The sequence below is a fragment of the Rhinopithecus bieti genome, unplaced genomic scaffold (genome assembly GCF_001698545.2).
Source record: "Rhinopithecus bieti isolate Rb0 unplaced genomic scaffold, ASM169854v2 scaffold_19722, whole genome shotgun sequence".
Lineage (NCBI taxonomy): Eukaryota > Metazoa > Chordata > Mammalia > Primates > Cercopithecidae > Rhinopithecus > Rhinopithecus bieti.
The window spans coordinates 1,427,061-1,443,953 of NW_016809905.1; positions in this window are offsets into that span (position 1 = coordinate 1,427,061).

Sequence of the window (16,893 nt, forward strand, 5' to 3'; positions counted from 1 at the left end):
CATGTGTCTTTGTAGTAGAATAATTTATAATCCTTTGGGTATATACCCAGTAGTGGGATGGCTGGGTCATATGATACTTCTAGTTCTAGATCCTTGAGGAATTGCCATACTGTTTTCCATAATGGTTGAACTAGTTTACACTCCCACCAACAGTGTAAAAGTGTTCCTATTTCTCCACATCCTCTCCAACACCTGTTGTTTCCTGATTTTTTAATGATTGCCGTTCTAACTGGTGTGAGATGGTATCTCATTGTGGTTTTGATTTGCATTTCTCTGAGGCAGATATCAAATTTCAAAGGCAGTTCTCCCTAGGCAATCAGGAACACAGCTGGGGCCAGCTGCAGCTGTTCCTAGGGAGAGGGCACTCATCACCAGCAAAAATTGGATAAACATATGCCTAGGAGGACTTTGAGACTCCCAGCCCGTGGCAGCTGAGCCAAAGTGTTCCTGGTCGGGGAACCAAAATCTGTTACTGAAACACCAGGGGTGTGGTCTAGGTCCTGCTGCTCCCTAACAGAGAACCAATTAATATTACCAATTATTGCCAAGGAAGAAGGCTGAATTGGATGCTGTAGCAGAGGAGATGCAAGCTCAGTCTCAAATCCATCTCCCTGACCAACTAAAATTATGAGTTTACATAGCAGGGAAGAAATGTAACAATGTATAGAAAAATAGGAACTCAGGAGACCTAAGGAAGCAATCGTAATTTATGAGAAGCCTGGTGTGCCATTGTCTGGATGGGATCATCTGGTGAGTTTCAGTTCTTTCATACTTTTTGAAGGACCCAGGGCTCCTTTACTAAGGATGAAATTCATATAAAACAAATAAAATTTCAAGCTTTAAGACCAGAAGGGTCGATTTCTATGTTTATACAAAAAACTATCCATGAGACTACAGGCAAGGTTTCAATTCCAGTGCCAGTGCTAGCTGCAATCGGCCTCAAGTCTGCCTACACTTCTGGCAAACTCTGTCTGAGGACCTTGGCCAGGAGAATAGCTTCCTCTCCCATCTGTGGTCTCCTCTCCCATCTGTAGGCCTGCTGAGATTGCCAAGTTCTTATAATACTTCAGTTCCAGAGCAGACTCCTTTGCATCAGCCTTTCAGACCAGCTCTGGAGTCTCTCTAGAACTCAGCCCGTGCTTATGGTGTGTGTGCAGTGGGATAAGACTGGAACTAGACTCCTACAACTTCCTCCCAGAAACACATGCTATTTGACAGAGTGGTTACTCTGCAGGACTTTAGCAGGGGATTCTCCAAGTCCACTTCTCTGATGTAGCCAATCTGTGGATCAAAACTGAAAGGTTTAGCCTTATGTGTCACTGCCTCAGGGCTCTCTGGGCCTAGCTCAGTTCTGATATCAGTCCCATCATACTGATATTAGTCATAATATTACATGTATGACTAATCATACAGTATTAGTCATAAGCGACTTCCCGAAACACTCATGGCAGCTTGGATTCTGGCATGGACATGGGCTCTTTGAATGGAAGCAATGAATTGTGGTTTCACAGGTGCTGAGTTTATGCTAACCAGCTTTGGGCTTTTCAGGCTGTGTGAGAGACCTGTGATTCTAGGTATCTCCAGCTGCAGTCCTGAATGTTCTTTCAACCTTTGAGACTCCACAGGTCCTTCAGGGGGTCATGGTGGAGTAGACACCTAGGGGAGTCATTTGGGCATGGAACCAATTTCACAAAGGGTCCCAAATTTGAGATTCCAGCGCTATCACCCAATTGTACAGAAACTCAGACAGAGTGAAGAGAACACATTCACCACCAATTACACACTGCCAAGAATCCACCCTGAATTAATGCTTTATAAATCCTGTACTGATCTTGTGAGTAGAACAACACTATTGCATGGCATTTTTGTGGTTGTAAGCATACATTTATAAAATATACACATTTTAAAGCCATTATATTATCAATGTTTTGGTCTACCTTTATTTTTTGGTATACTTCATACTACAAAGAGTGGCGATAAGCTGGCCGTCTTCGAACCCCCGTGAGGCCCTGAAACTGTTGCTCATGGCAGGGAATGGGGACTGCATGGCTGAGTGTCTGTGGGAGGCTGGTGGAGCCACTCCCTCTGCATATTCTCACAATGTGTCAAGGGTCTCTGGGATGTTTCGTTCATATTAATGTCCTTAATTAACCTTTAGCAATGTGAAACTGGAATGCAGCAGCCAATTTAGGAAGACATCTGATAGCTGTTGGCACCTACCCGTAGAATCCGAAAACTTCCTAGGGTTTCTGAGGAGACTTCCTTATGCAAGATCTTCTGGAGGACTTTGGAGAGACCTAAAGGTCAAAGAATCACTCTGTTCCAATCTACATTATAATAAGTTCTTTCAACATTACCTTGAGGCAGTGATTAGATGCTTGAACATCTCTTCTGTGTGGTAGCACATTCCTGATTTCTGTTCAACAGGGAACTCACCAAGAGACTCTCATACTCTCAAATCATGGAGAAATTCTCTTTCACCAGAAGTCTTTCTAGGGAAAAAGTTTTCTTTACTAGCTTCCAAGATGACAGGTGGGCACTGGGACCTGGGATCGCCCTGAAATACTTGCTCTATGTCAGAACTCCTAATGAAGTTCCTCCTAATGGTAAAAAGGAGCACCCTAACTCTTAATTCAGGAGCTTTGGTGATTGAGCAGATTCTTCACATCTGGACACTCAGGGAGGGGTTTTTCATCCAGTCAGAGGACCTTGAACTGATGGTGGCTTTAGATGTGGTTGCATCTTTCTGTAGCAAAAGAATAGTGTTTTAACATACTGGTGGCTGGTGGGAAGGCATAGAAGAGCCAAGTAAACACAGGTTCTTTAGGGTCAAAAAGCCTGATAGCACCAATTTAAATGGATCCCAGAAAAGAATGAGGGTTTCTGGAGTTTGAAATAAACAACAATCTGCCCTGTAGAAAACCTTGACACCAAAGTAGAATCCTGAAGCTTTTACAGAGGAAGAAATGGGATGTATAGATACTTCATGGAGAGAACAAGTTGTGCCAAAATGTTCTGGGGTGGTGATGAGGTTTCAATGCCTCCAGAGATATCAGGAAGTGGTATATGGTTTTAGCTAGAACAGGGAATTGGGAAAGTGTGGGATCCACAGGACATGCTTTCTTGGCTTCGAGCATCCGAGGACATTTTAAAGCTCTAAAGCTCTCTGATGTTTTCTAGTTTTCTTAGAGTCTAACGAAGAGAAAAACAGAAACTTTGGCTCTACTACAAAGCAGTAGGGGACTCTCTTTGTTGCTCCTAAATATTTTCCTTCTGATTCTTTCATCTCCTGTTCCCCATTTTTCTACCCCAAATTTAGCTTTCATTATTTGCCTAGTTCCTGCTAATGCATTCTCTAAATCCAGTCCCAAAACTGTGGTTAAGAGACACCTGAAGCCTTCTTCCTTCATCCTTTGTGACCAAAAAGTTGATCTGAGCTCCTGCCAAACTTGCTGAAAGAGAGGAAAATCAGATAGGAGGTTTATTAGAGATTGTCTAGTCTCAAGAAACTAAGTCCTGGAATGTAGACACATGATTGCATAGACGCATGATTGCGTGTGCAAAACAGACCAGAACCCAGATGTTCTAAATCCCAAGCCATTGTTCTTTGTTTTGTAAGATGCTGGTTTCCACTTTGTGATCAATTTTGCTTGTTATACCTCCAAATATCTCATCATGAGTCTCTTCCTCTTGTGACTTTAGTTGAATTAGTTTACACAAATATTTGATCTGGAAACTTGTCTCTCCCTCTAGCCTGGTACTGGCTTGAATACCTTGAACAACAAGTCCTATTATCTTAAGGGAAAATTTGATTGATTAATCTTCAAATATTTTTTTTGTCTTTTTTAGCCCAACATATTATTTCTCTTATTATACTTACCATCAGAAAATCTGGAAGATTCAGCAACCATCAGAAATTTGAAATAAAAGTCATACTTCATGGGAGAAACAGGTCAATAGTAGTTTTCCTCCATTGTGTTTGCCTTTCTTTTTTTGTAGAACTACTTTATTGAGGTATGATTGACATACAAAAAGTTGTATGTGTTTAATGTATAAACCTTGATTAAGAGGGAGATGAATACATACTCATGAAACCATCACCACAACTTATGCCGTAAACATATTCATCACTTCCAAAAGTTTTGTCTGCTCTATTTATTATCATTATTGTATGTGTATATGTGTTTGATAAGATCATTTAACATAAGATCTGCCATCTTTCTTTCCAAATTAGCAGGAGTCCTGTCTACGATGCTGCTGAGGCACTTTGAAAATCACTATTTAGAAATCTGATTGGATGCCATACAACTAGACATCAGCAAAATGTCAGAATGGGGTTTTCTAGTACTTGTCTTCACACAGGAACATCAATTGAAAAAACTATCTGTGCACAAAAATACCTTCACAAGAGCTAAGGATACCAGGTGAAATATTACAGAATCTTTGTGTAGCAGAGAAATAAGAAAAGATGAATTGACGAGCAAAAGAAGAACAATTTTACATTACTTATGTCATCCCTCCCACAACACCAGGCATCAGAGCACAGAGAGAGGCGACCGTTGTGTTGAAGAAGTAAAGGGAAGTGGGCACTTAACTTTCCCTTCGACTGAAACACAGCCTGCTTCAGTGAAATACAGCATGCCGCTATGGCCCCAAACTCCAGGCTGGTACCTGCAGACTGACCCAGAGCAAATCCCACAGCCCAGGTTCCAGACTTGTATGGCAGACATGGTTTCTGGATATATCTTAATGCCAGATCTACCCCAATGCCCTAGGTGTCAGATGGTCCCTGGGACCAGCCCAGCCCCAGTGACTCCTTGCTCCAGACTGCTCCCAGGACCAGGCTGGCCTCTACAACTCCAGGTTTCAGACCAGCCCCTAGACCAGATTGGCCCCTGTAACTCTAGTCACCAGGCCAGTGTCCACAGATCCAACCTCCAGGCTGGGCCCTGTGAATACAGGCTCTTGGACTGCCTAGTGCCAGGCTAGCCCCTGTGGTCACAGACTCTAAGTGCACCCTAAGTTCCAGACAAGCCCAGAACTAGGTTGGCTCACACAAATCCAGGATTCAAACCCACCATAGTTCCAGGTTGGCAGCCCTAGCCCTTAGCTAGGTGTCTGGCAAGGATCTGCAGACCCAGGCTTCAGGCCTACCTAGCACTCGGCTAGTTTCTGCCACCCTACTCTCAAGGCCAGTTCCTAGGGTCACGTGCTCCAGCAGACCCAGGGTCCAGAACCATCACAGTTGACTCCACTGTTGGGCTTGTGCCCACAGGCCCAGTGTCTAGGACTGCTTCTGTGGACCTAGGTTCCAGTCCAGTTCCTCCAGCTCTAGGACCCTAGGCAGCCTTCGTGGACCCAGTCTCCATGCCAGCCCTGAAGACCTAGGTTCTAGACCAGAATTCACACACCCAACCTCCAGGCCATTCCCCAGCTTCTAGGCCAGCCCCTGTGGCTACAGGCACCAGTCTAGCAGCTATAATCTCAGGCTCTAGACTGGCCCCACCCCATTCCAGCCCTAGGCCAGTTTCAGGATTCAGGCTGGTTTTTGTGACCCAGGATCCAACAAACTCAAAGCCCAGCTGTGTTCTAGCAAACCCAGCATACAGGCTGAGTTCAGCAGACCCTGACAATAGGCTGGCCATCATGGACCAAGGCTCTAGGACCATCTCTGAGGACTCAGGCTCTAGGTCAGCTCCCATCTACCAAGATCCTAGGCCCATTTCTTCAGATTCAGGCTCTAATCCTGTACCAGTACCAGGCCAGTCGCCACGGACTCAGATTCCAGGCTCATCCCAGTAGACCCAGACACTAGGCCCATTCCATAACCTAGCCAGCCCTTGCAGACACAGGCTCCATCCCCACCTCCCAGCCACGTCAGCCCCTGTAGACATGGGCTTCAGTCCACCCCTATTGGTACAGGCTCTATGCCTGCCCTTATAGACATAGACTTTATGTTCATCCCCACATACCCAATGAAAATATACACCCAGTGGATTCAGGATTCAGGCCCAACTCTACAGATCCAGGAACCAGGCCTACCACCTGTTGACACAGGCACCAGGCCAGCCTGCCTGAAGACTTCAGCAACAAGTTCACCTACAGACCACAACAGAAACCCTACCAAGAATTGCTGGATGACTGGGAAAGGGTTTTTCCAGACAAAGCCAGTATGCAAAGACTAGAATAACTTCCTTGTATTTCAAATGTGCAGACACAAATGTACAGCCTAAAAATCAAGAACTATAAGAGAACAATGATACCACCAAAGGAAAAAGAAAAGAATAACCAATAGCTGACCCTAAAAAAATAAAGGTTTATGAACTTTCTGACAATGAATTTAAAATAATTGTCTTTAAAATGCTCAGTGAGCTGCAAGAGAACACAGATAGATGACTAAAAAGAATCAGAAATTATACATGAACAAAATAGAATTCAACAAACAGAAAGAAATCATAAAAAAAGAGACATTCTGGACATAAAGGACACAATGGTTGAACTGAAAATTTCATAGAGTTCTTTGAAAGCAGATTGTATCAGGTAGAATAAAGAATCAATGAACTCAAAGACACATCATTTGAAATTACTGAGTCAGAGACACAAATGGAAAAAAATGAGAAAAAGTGAAGAAATCCTATGGCAATTATAGAACATCAGTAAGAGAACCAATGTACACATCATGTGAGTCCCAGAAAGAGAAGAGAAACATAGGGAAAGAAAGCTTATCTGATGAAATAATAACAGAACACTTTCCAAGTCTGGGGAAAGAGAAATATACAGGTATAGGAGTTGAAGGTGTTTAATAAGATTCAATCCAGTCAAGAGTACAAGATATATTTTAATTAAACTGTCAAAAATCAGAGAAAAGCAAGATTCTGAAAACAAAAGGAGAAAAGAAGCAAATAACATATAAGGGAGTTCCAATAAGGCTAATAGCAGATTTATGAGCAGAAACTTATAGGCTGAGAGCATGGAATGATATATTCAATGTTCTATAGGAAAAGTGTCAACCAAAAATACTGTTCCCGGGAAAATCTGTTTTTTGCAAATAATGGAGAGATTAAAATCTTTGCCAGACAAACAAAAATTGAGGGAGTTGATCATCATCAGAGCTGTCTTACAGGAAATGCTAGAGAACAAATGTTAGGACACAAAGCATGTCATAATAAATTTGAGAAGACTGATATCATTTATCATTCCAGATCACAATGGCATGAAACTAGAAATTAATAACAGGAGAATTTTTAGAAAATTCACAAATACATGAAAATTAAACAACGTGCTTCTGAACAACAGATGGATTGAAGAGGAAATTAAAATGGAAATTAAAAAATATGTTGAGACCAGCAAAAATGGAAACTCAACATACCAAAACTTGTAAGATGCTTCAAAACATTTACATTGAAAAAGAAGAAATATCTTAAACAACTTAATGTTACACTTCAAGGAACTATAAAAAGTATAAACTAAGCCCAAAGTTAATAGAATGAAGGAAAAAATAAAGATCAGGGCAGTTAAATTCAATAGAAACTATGAAAACATTGGGAAAAAAAGACCCTGAAATTTGGTCTTTTGAAAAGTTAAATAAGATTGACAAACCTTTATCCAGACTAAGGGAAAAAAGAGAAAAAAGTTAAAAATAAAATCATAAATAAAAAGGAGACATAATAACTTACATAACAAAAAATATCAGAAGAGACTATTATGACCAATTATATGCCAACAAATTGGATAATCTAGAATAAATGGGTAAATTCCTAGATGCATAAACCCAACCAAGATGAAGAAATGGAAAATCTAAACAGACCAATAATGAGTAAAGAGGTTAAATTAGTAATAAAAAATATTCCATTAAAGAAAAGCCCAGGACCTTATGGCTTCACTGCTGAATTCCACCAAACATGTAAAGAAGAAGTAATGTCACTCCTTCTAACACCCTTCCAAAAAAATCGAAGAAGAGGGAATACTTTCAAAGTTATTTTATAAGGCAAGCATAATCCTAATACCAAAGATAGAGACACTTCAACAAATGAAAATAATAGGCAATAGCACTGATGAACTTAGGTTCATCAATAAATATTAATACTAACGAACTAATCACAACAGCATGTCAAAAAGATCATTCTCATGATACAGCGGGCTTTAATGTAGGGATGCAAAGACAGTTCAACATACAGATCTATAAATGTGAAATACCACATCAACAGAATAAATAACCAAATCTACACAACACTTGATAGATGCAGAAAAAGCATTTGATAAAGTTCACCATGATTTCATGATTATGAACTCTCAAGAAATGAGGTATAGAAGGAATGTAGCTCATACAATAAAGACCATATATGATAAACCCACAGCTAACATCACACTTAATGGTAAAAAAAGAAAAACATTTTTCTAAGATTAAGGACAAGACAAGGATGCTCACTCTCACTACTTCTATTCAATGCATTCATGGAAGTTCTACTCAGAGCAATTAGGCAAGAGAAAAAAATTAAAGCAACCAAATTGGAAAGAAAGTAGCTAAATATGTCCCTGTTTGCATATAAGATGTTCTTATATATATAAAATCCTAAAGACTGCAGCAACCTAGGTTAAAACTACTAAACAAATTCAGTAATGTGGCGAGATACAAAATCAATGTACACAAATCAGTAGTGATTCTATACACTGGTAATGAAAGACCTGATAAAGAAAAAAATCCTGTTTGCATAGCCACAAAAAAGAAATCCTTAGGAGTAAATGTAAATAAGGTACTAAAAGACTTATATAGTGAAAATTATGAAACATATGAAAAAAGTGAAGAAACACAAATAGATAGAAAAATATTTCTTATTTATAGATTGGGAGAATTCATACTGACAAAATGACAATAATGGCCAAAGTGATTTACAGATTCAAGGCAATTCCTAACTAAATACCAATGACATTCTTCAAAGAAATATAAAACACCAAAAAATGTATATGTAATCACAAAAGATCCTTAAGAACAAAATCAATCATGAGCAACAAGAAGAAAGCTGGAGATATCACACTACCTAATTTCAAAATGTACTATGAAGCAATAGTAATGAAAACAGGATGGTACTGGCTTAAAAACAGAAACATGGAACAATGTAACAGAATAGAATGTCCAGAAATAAATCCATGCATTTAAGATGATTAATTTGACAAAGTTGGCAAGCAGACATGAACGGGGAATGAACAGTCTTTTAATAAATGTTGTTGAAAAATCTGCATATCCACATTCAGAAAATTGAAATTAGACCTTATCTCACACCACATGCAAAAATCAACCCAAAATGGTTTAAAGACTTAAGTGTAAGACCTGAGACTGCAAAACCACTAGAAAAAAACATGGGAGAAAAGCTTCCTGATATTAGCTGGGGCAATGATTTTTGGATAGAATCCCTAAAGCACAGATAACGAAGGCCACAATAGACAAATGGGATTACATCAAACTAGAACAGTATCTTTTTTTTTTTTTTTTTTTGAGACAGAGTCTCGCTCTGTCGCCCAGGCTGGAGTACGGTGGCACGATCTCCACTCACTGCAAGCTCCACCTCCTGGGTTTATGCCATTCTCCTGCCTCAGCCTCCCAAGTAGCTGGGGCTACAGGTGCCTGCCACCGCGCCCCGCTAATTTTTTGTATTTTTTTTTTTTTTATTAGAGACAGGGTTTCACCATGTCAGCCAGGATGGTCTCGATCTCCTGACCTTGTGATCTGCCCGCTTCGGCCTCCCAAAGTGCTGGGATTACAGGCATGAGCCACCGTACCCGGCCTAGAACAGTTTCTATACAGCAAAGGAAACAATCAACAGGATGAAGAGGCAACCTACGGAATGGAAGAAAATCTTTGCAAACCATACATCTGATAAGGGGTTAATGTTTAAAATAATAAGAAACTTAATAGCAAGAAAACAAATAATCCAAATTAAAAATGGGCAAAGACCCTGAACAGATCTTTCTCTCTTTCTCTCTGAGTTGTTTTTTGTTTTTTGTTTTTGTTTTTGTTTTTTTTTTTACTAGTTTATAATAATCTTAAAAACTGTATCACACCCATAAATCACCACAGGTAAGAGGATGAGAGGATAAGAGAGATAAGGAATGAATGCTACAGTATGTGGACAGAGTGGGGAATCCAGGGATTCCCTAGGGTAGTGTGGAATGGAGGCAGGGAGTGTGAATAGGAGGCTGTGGCTTGGATCCTTATTGCTGCATGCGGGTTGGATAGCAGAGGAGATAGGGACTCAGGTTCAACTAGGAAATAGGGAACATCTCACACCAAAGGCAATGGCAGTTGGGGGCCAGGGGGATTACAGTACATTTTCTACACAGACTACAGAGGTGAGTGAGAGCTTCAGAGACTTGCATCCCTACACGGGAAGAAATTAGTTAGAGGTTGTTTGACTTAAAGCTCCCAAATTGGTATCTGGTTCAGTTTCCTAAAATGGCAGCTCACCTTTCACGGAGAGGTACTGAGAAGAAAAGTATAGCAAGAATATCTGGTTTGGACATCAAGTAAGGGATAAGGGGAGACAGTGGTGCTCTCTAAATCTGACTCAGAAAAGCAAGGACTGAAAAAGGGCCTTGGGTGAAATGGTGGCCAACACTTTGGCAGAAGACATTGCACCAGAAGCTGTACGTATTCCTGAGGGCTCAGGGACACGGAAGTTCACATTAGGTGGGAAAACAACCAAGAACAATAAATTAAGACTTCATGTTGCTGTCACCTGGCATAATACAAATCAGGTAATTTTTCTCCTTTTTAAATATAATGCAACTTGTCAACACATTAATTTAAAAACTGGTCTTCAGCCACATTGCTTCAGATCACTAGAGAATTCCTGGCTAAAGAGCAGTGGATAGTAAACAAAACTCAACATCGTAAGAACCATAAGCTCACATTGCCCAGAGACAAGTGGAAAGGGAAGGGCTTATCTGATCCAATAATTTTTTAAAGCCCAATTCTGCATCTTTAACAGAAGGAGGGTGTAAAAATTTTTAACAAAGCATAATCTAAGTTTAAAGTTACAGAACAGTGTTAGATTTCTAGGTAACTTATCGCCACTTGGTAATGAGACACATTGGGCATGGAGTGGATAAAGGGGTGCCCTAGGAATAAACACGGGGCAAGAGGGGCTGTTTCCAAAGTAGGCTCATTTCCAGTTGTTCGAACCATGCTCATTAGGTAAAGGAATCACTCAAGAAACTTAAAGCTTTGTGGAGTTTTTTTTCTCCCCTGCTTTCTTCTTTAAACTGAGGGGCTGCACTAGACGGTACTTGTGGAGTCACTCACACACAATGTTACTCAAACCCACACTACACTCACAGACACGTGGCATTAAAATTTTTGCTGTAGAGCAATATTCTTAGCCAGTGTAGAGAAAACAAGTGCGTTTTAACTTTTTTCTTTTTGTGTGTGTTTATAATCCCAAACTCCAGTGTGATCCGTCATTCCCTACCTACCTAATTCCTCGAATAAGGTATTTTTGTTTGTTTTGCTTTTTTTTTTTTTTTTTTTGAGGAGGGGGAAGAGTAGGGAATAGGGCAGCAGGTGAGTCAGGAGAGAGGCAACAGTGAGAAAGGGATCTTGGTTATGCTGAATGGTCACTGTGCTTATCTAGATTTGGAGAGGGGAGTCTGGAGTCAGGATGTCAATACAGAAACAGATTTTAGTGCAAGGAAAAAGTTTTGAAGGAAATTAAAAGTGCTAGTCCAGTGTAAACATGAATGATAAAATAGAAAAATGGCCTTATTACAGTTTTGGAGAAGCAGCAATAAGACATCAACACAACCTGGGGTAGTGGCTCACACGTGAGCCCTGAAAAGGAGGTGAAGTTCATTCTGCAGCACTTGTCCTGTGGGTTCTGGCTCTGGGCTCCACATGCTTGGGGCAGCTCAGCCCACTCGCCTCACCACAAGGGGATGGGTGAGAAGGATGAGAAGGGGCGTCTCCAGGTCTAGGCAGTGGGAGGAGGAGGAGGCTGTTCCAGGTACCAGAATCACCCAGCACAGCACTCTGTGGTGTGCGGACACCCCCTCCCCAGCCGGCTGCAGCTACCTCCCCACCATCATCCTGAATAGACATTTCTCAAAAGAAGACATATAAATAACTAAGGGGTTTTTATTTTCTAATGCCCAACATACTCATTATCTAGAAAAGGCAAATTAAACCCAAAATACCACCTCACACTTGTTAGAATTGGTATTATCAAGAAGATGAAAGGTCACAACTGTTGGAGAGAATATGAGGAAATGAGAACGCTTGTGTACTGTTGTTGGCAACATAAACTAGTGCAGCCTTATGCAAAACAGTACAGGGGTCCTTAAAAGCTAAAATAGAGCTATCATATGATCCAGCAATCCCTACTGCATACATGTTTAAAGGAAATGAAATCAGTACAGGCACACCTCATTTTATTGCTCTTCACTTTATCATACTTCACAGGTATGATAAAGGTTCTATTCACAAATCGAAGGTTTGTGTTAACCCTGCATGAAGCAAGTCTACTGGCACCATTTTTCCGGCAAATGTGCTCCCTTCCTGTCTGAGTTACATTTTGGTCATTCCCATGATATTCGGACTTTTTCTTTGTTATTGTGTCTGTTAAGGTGATCTGTGATCAGTGATTTTTGGTGGTGCTATTTTAGCTGTTCTGGAGCACCATAAACTGCACCCGTATAACACAGCAAACTTAACTGATAACTGTTGTGTGTGTTCTGACCGCCTCACTGACTGACTGTTCCCAGACTCTCTCCCTCTCCTCCAGCCTCCCTATTCCCTGAGACACAACATTTAAATTACACCAATTATTAACCATACAATGATCTATAAGTATTCAAGTGAATGGAAGAGTCATGAGTCTTTTATTTTAAACAAACAGCTAAAAATGATCAAGCATATTGAGGAAGGCAGGTCCAAAACACAGTCCAAAAGCTAGGTCTTTTGCACCAGTTAGCCAAGTTGTGAATGCAAGGAAAAATCTTTAAAGGAGATTAAAAGTGCTAATCCAGTGAACACATAAATGGTAAGAAAGCAAAATAGCTTTATTGCTCTTTTGGAGGAAGTTTTAGTGCTCTGGATAGAAAATTAAACTAGCCACAACATTCATAAACCAAAGTTTAATCCCAAGCAAGACTCTGTTTTAAGTTATTTGAAGGCTAAGAGAGGTGAGGAAGCAGCAGAGAAAAAGTTGGAAGCATCAAGTTTAAGGAAAGAAGCCAGTTCCCCTTTTCCTTCCTTCCTTCCTTCCTTCCTTCCTTCCTTCCTTCCTTCCTTCCTTCCTTCCTTCCTTCCTTCCTTCCTCCCTCCCTCTCTCTCTCTTTCTTTTCTTTCTTTCTTTTCTCTTTTAGACAGAGTTTCACTCTGTTGCTCAGGCTGCAATGCAGTGGTGCACTGATCAGGGCTCACTGCAACCTCTGCCTCCTGGGCTCAAGTGTTTCTCTTCCCTCTGCCTCCAAAGTAGCAGGGATTACAGGTGCCAACTACCACAACTAGTTGCCTTTTTTTGTATTTTTAGTAGAGACGGGGTTTCACCACATTGGTCAGGCTTGTCTCAAGCTCCTGACCTCAGGTGATCCACCAACCTCAGCCTCCCAAAGCTGGGATTACAGGCATGAGCCACCACGCCCAGCCCATTTTCATAACATGAAAGTGCAAAGGAAAGCAGCAAGTGCTGATGTAGAAACTGTAGCAGGTTATCCAGAAGATCTAGCTAAGATAATTGATGAAGGTGGCTACACCAAACAACAAATTTCCCAGGTAAATGACACAGGTTTCCATTGGAAGAAGATGCCATCAAGGACTTTCACGGCTAGAAAGGGGAAGTCAATGCCTAACTTCAGAGTTGCAAAGGACAGGTTGACTTTCTCATTAGGAGTTTATGCAGCTGGTCAGTTTAAGCTGAAGCCAATATTCTCTTACCACTGCAAAAATCCTGGGGCCCTTAAGGATTCTGCTAAATATGCTTTGCCTATGCTCTATAAACGGAAGAACAAAGACTAGACTACAGCACCATCTATTTACAGCATAATTTACTGAATATTTTAAGCCTACAATTGAGACCTACTACTCAGGAAAAAAATATTCTCATAAAAATATTACTGCTCATTGACAACGCACCTATTCATTCAAGAGCTGTGATGGAGATGTTAAAGGATATATATTTTTTTCATGCTTGCTAACATACATTCATTTTGAAGCTCAGAGATCAAGGAGTAATTTCAACATTCCAAGTCTTATTTAAGAAATACATTCTGTAGGGCTACAGCTGCAATACATTGTGATTTCTCTGATGGATTAGGGCAAAGTAAATTGGAAATTTCTTGGAAGGATTTTCCATTCCGTATGCCATTAAAAACATTCAGGATTCATGGGAAGAGATCAAGCTATGAACATCCACAGGAATTTGGAAGAAGGTGATTCCAATCTTTGCAGATAACTTTGAAGCATTCAAGATTTAAATGGAGGAAGTAACTGCAGATGTGGTGGAAATAACAAGAGAACTAAAATCAGAGGTAGAGCCTGAAGATCTGACTGAATTGCTTCAATCTCATGATAAAACCTGAATGGATAATAAATTATTTCTTGTGGATGAGCAAAGAAAGTGGCCTCTTAAGATAGAAACTACTCCTGATGACGATTCTGTGAACATTGCTGAAATGATACCAAAGGATTTCTAACATTACATCAACCTAGTTGATAAAGCAGTAGCAGGGGTTGAAAAGATTGATTTCAATTTTGAATGAAATTTTACACGGGTAAAATGCTACCAAACAGCATTACATACTACAGACAAATCTTTTGTGAAAGGAAGAGTCAATCGATGCAGCAAACTTATTTGTTGTCTTATTTTAAGAACTTGCCTTAGCTACTTTAACCTTCAGCAAGTCCCACCCTGGTCAGCAGCCATCAACATTGAAATAAGACCTTGCACCAGCCAAAAGATTATGACTCTTCGATAGCTCAGATTATCCTAAGCATTATTTAACAATAAAGTATTCAAAATTAAGATAGGTACTTTTTAAAGACATAATGCAATTTGACACCTAAGAGACTAGAGTATAGTGTGAATGTAACTTTTATATGCACTGGGAAACCATAAACTTTGTGTGACTTGCTTTAATGAAATATTCATTTTATTGCAGTGGCCTGGAACTGAACCCTCAATATCTCTGAGATAGGCCTGTATGTTAAACAGATATCTGCACTTCTATGTACATTGTAGAATTATTCACAATAGCCAAGAGATAGAATCAACCTAAGTGTCTACCAACAGATGTATAAACATTAAAAATGTGGTATATATGCACCATAGAATACTATTCAGCTTTTAAAAAGAAGGAAATTCGGTCATTTGAAAGCACATAGATGAACTTGGAGTACATAATGTTAAGTAAAATAAACCAGGCGCAGAAAGACGAATACCACTTTATGTAACTTACATGTGAAATCTGAAAAAGTTAAATTCACAGAAGCAGGGAGTATAATGGTGGTTACCAGACATTGGAGGAGGTGGTAGGGATTGGGGAGATGGTCACAGGATACAAAATTTCACTTAGATAGTTGGAGCAGCCCAATAAATGTATTGTACAGCATGGTGACTATATTTAAAAATGCTCTTTTCTGAAAATTGTTATGAGAATACATCTTAAGTGTTCTCACCCAAACATTAATATATGCATAAGATACTACATATATTAATTAGCTCTACTGTGCCATTTTACAATTATATATATTTTAAAACATCATGTTGTACTCAATAAATATATACAATTTTCATTTGGAAATAATGATTTAAAACATATTCACTAAGAAAAAAGGAAGGAAATAGCTTTGTTTCAGTCCCAGTTTTGAAAAGCAAAAATTAAATATTCATTTCCTTTTCTCCTGGCCATCATCTTTTAAAAGGTGTCAGTGCCCACCCAAATGTATGATACTGCCAGTTAATACTACAATCATCCCACAGTATCCTGGAGGAATTGGTTCCAGGATCCCCAATGATACTAAAATCCACTGATATTCAAGTCCTGCAGTTGGCTCTCTGGAACCTGCAGATAGGAAAAGTCAGCCTTCTGTGTACACAGCTTTTGAATCCTGCAAATACTGTATTTTCAATCTGCATTTGTTGCAGATGTGGAACCTACCAATATGGAGTATTAACTGCATTCATTGAAAAAAATCCAACCATAAGTGGACCCATGCAGTTCACACCTGTGTTGTTCAAGGGTCAATTGTATTTTTCAGGATATTTAATAATTATATATATATTCATATAACCCCAAATCCTTCAAGCAATCTTGGGATCAGTATAATTCTCTACACTTTAGAGATAAAGGAACTGTTAGTTAGATGAATTCATCCAAAGTCACACAGGTGGTTAAATGGCAGTGGTAAAACTATGTTTGAATAAATGACTAAATGATTCTTCATTACATATGCAGATCAAAAGAACATCAAATAAATGAGTACCAAATGTATTGCTATCATATAGAGATACTTTACTCATTAGCATTGTTGGTTACAAGCAGTTCTCTGGCTGCCTTAGGCAAAAAGGAATTCATTATTGATGGAAGATCTTAGCACTCAGCTTGGGAACAGAGCGCACCTGTTAAGGATTATATTGTGTTCCCTCAAAATTCACAGGTTGAAGACTTAACCCCCAATGTGACTGTGTTTGGAGACAGAGCCTTTAAGGAAGTAGTTAATGATTACAGAGGCTTCTAGATCAACAAGGAAACTGGCAGATAATATGGTCTCAGATAGCAGATGGCAATTAGAAGAGGAATATTTGTCTATACATCTCACTTGAGAGCTCTTGTCAAAGGTTCTGTGGCCTTAGTCCTGGGTCAGTTATTTTCATCTTGTGTAATTTTGAGCAAGCTATTTGC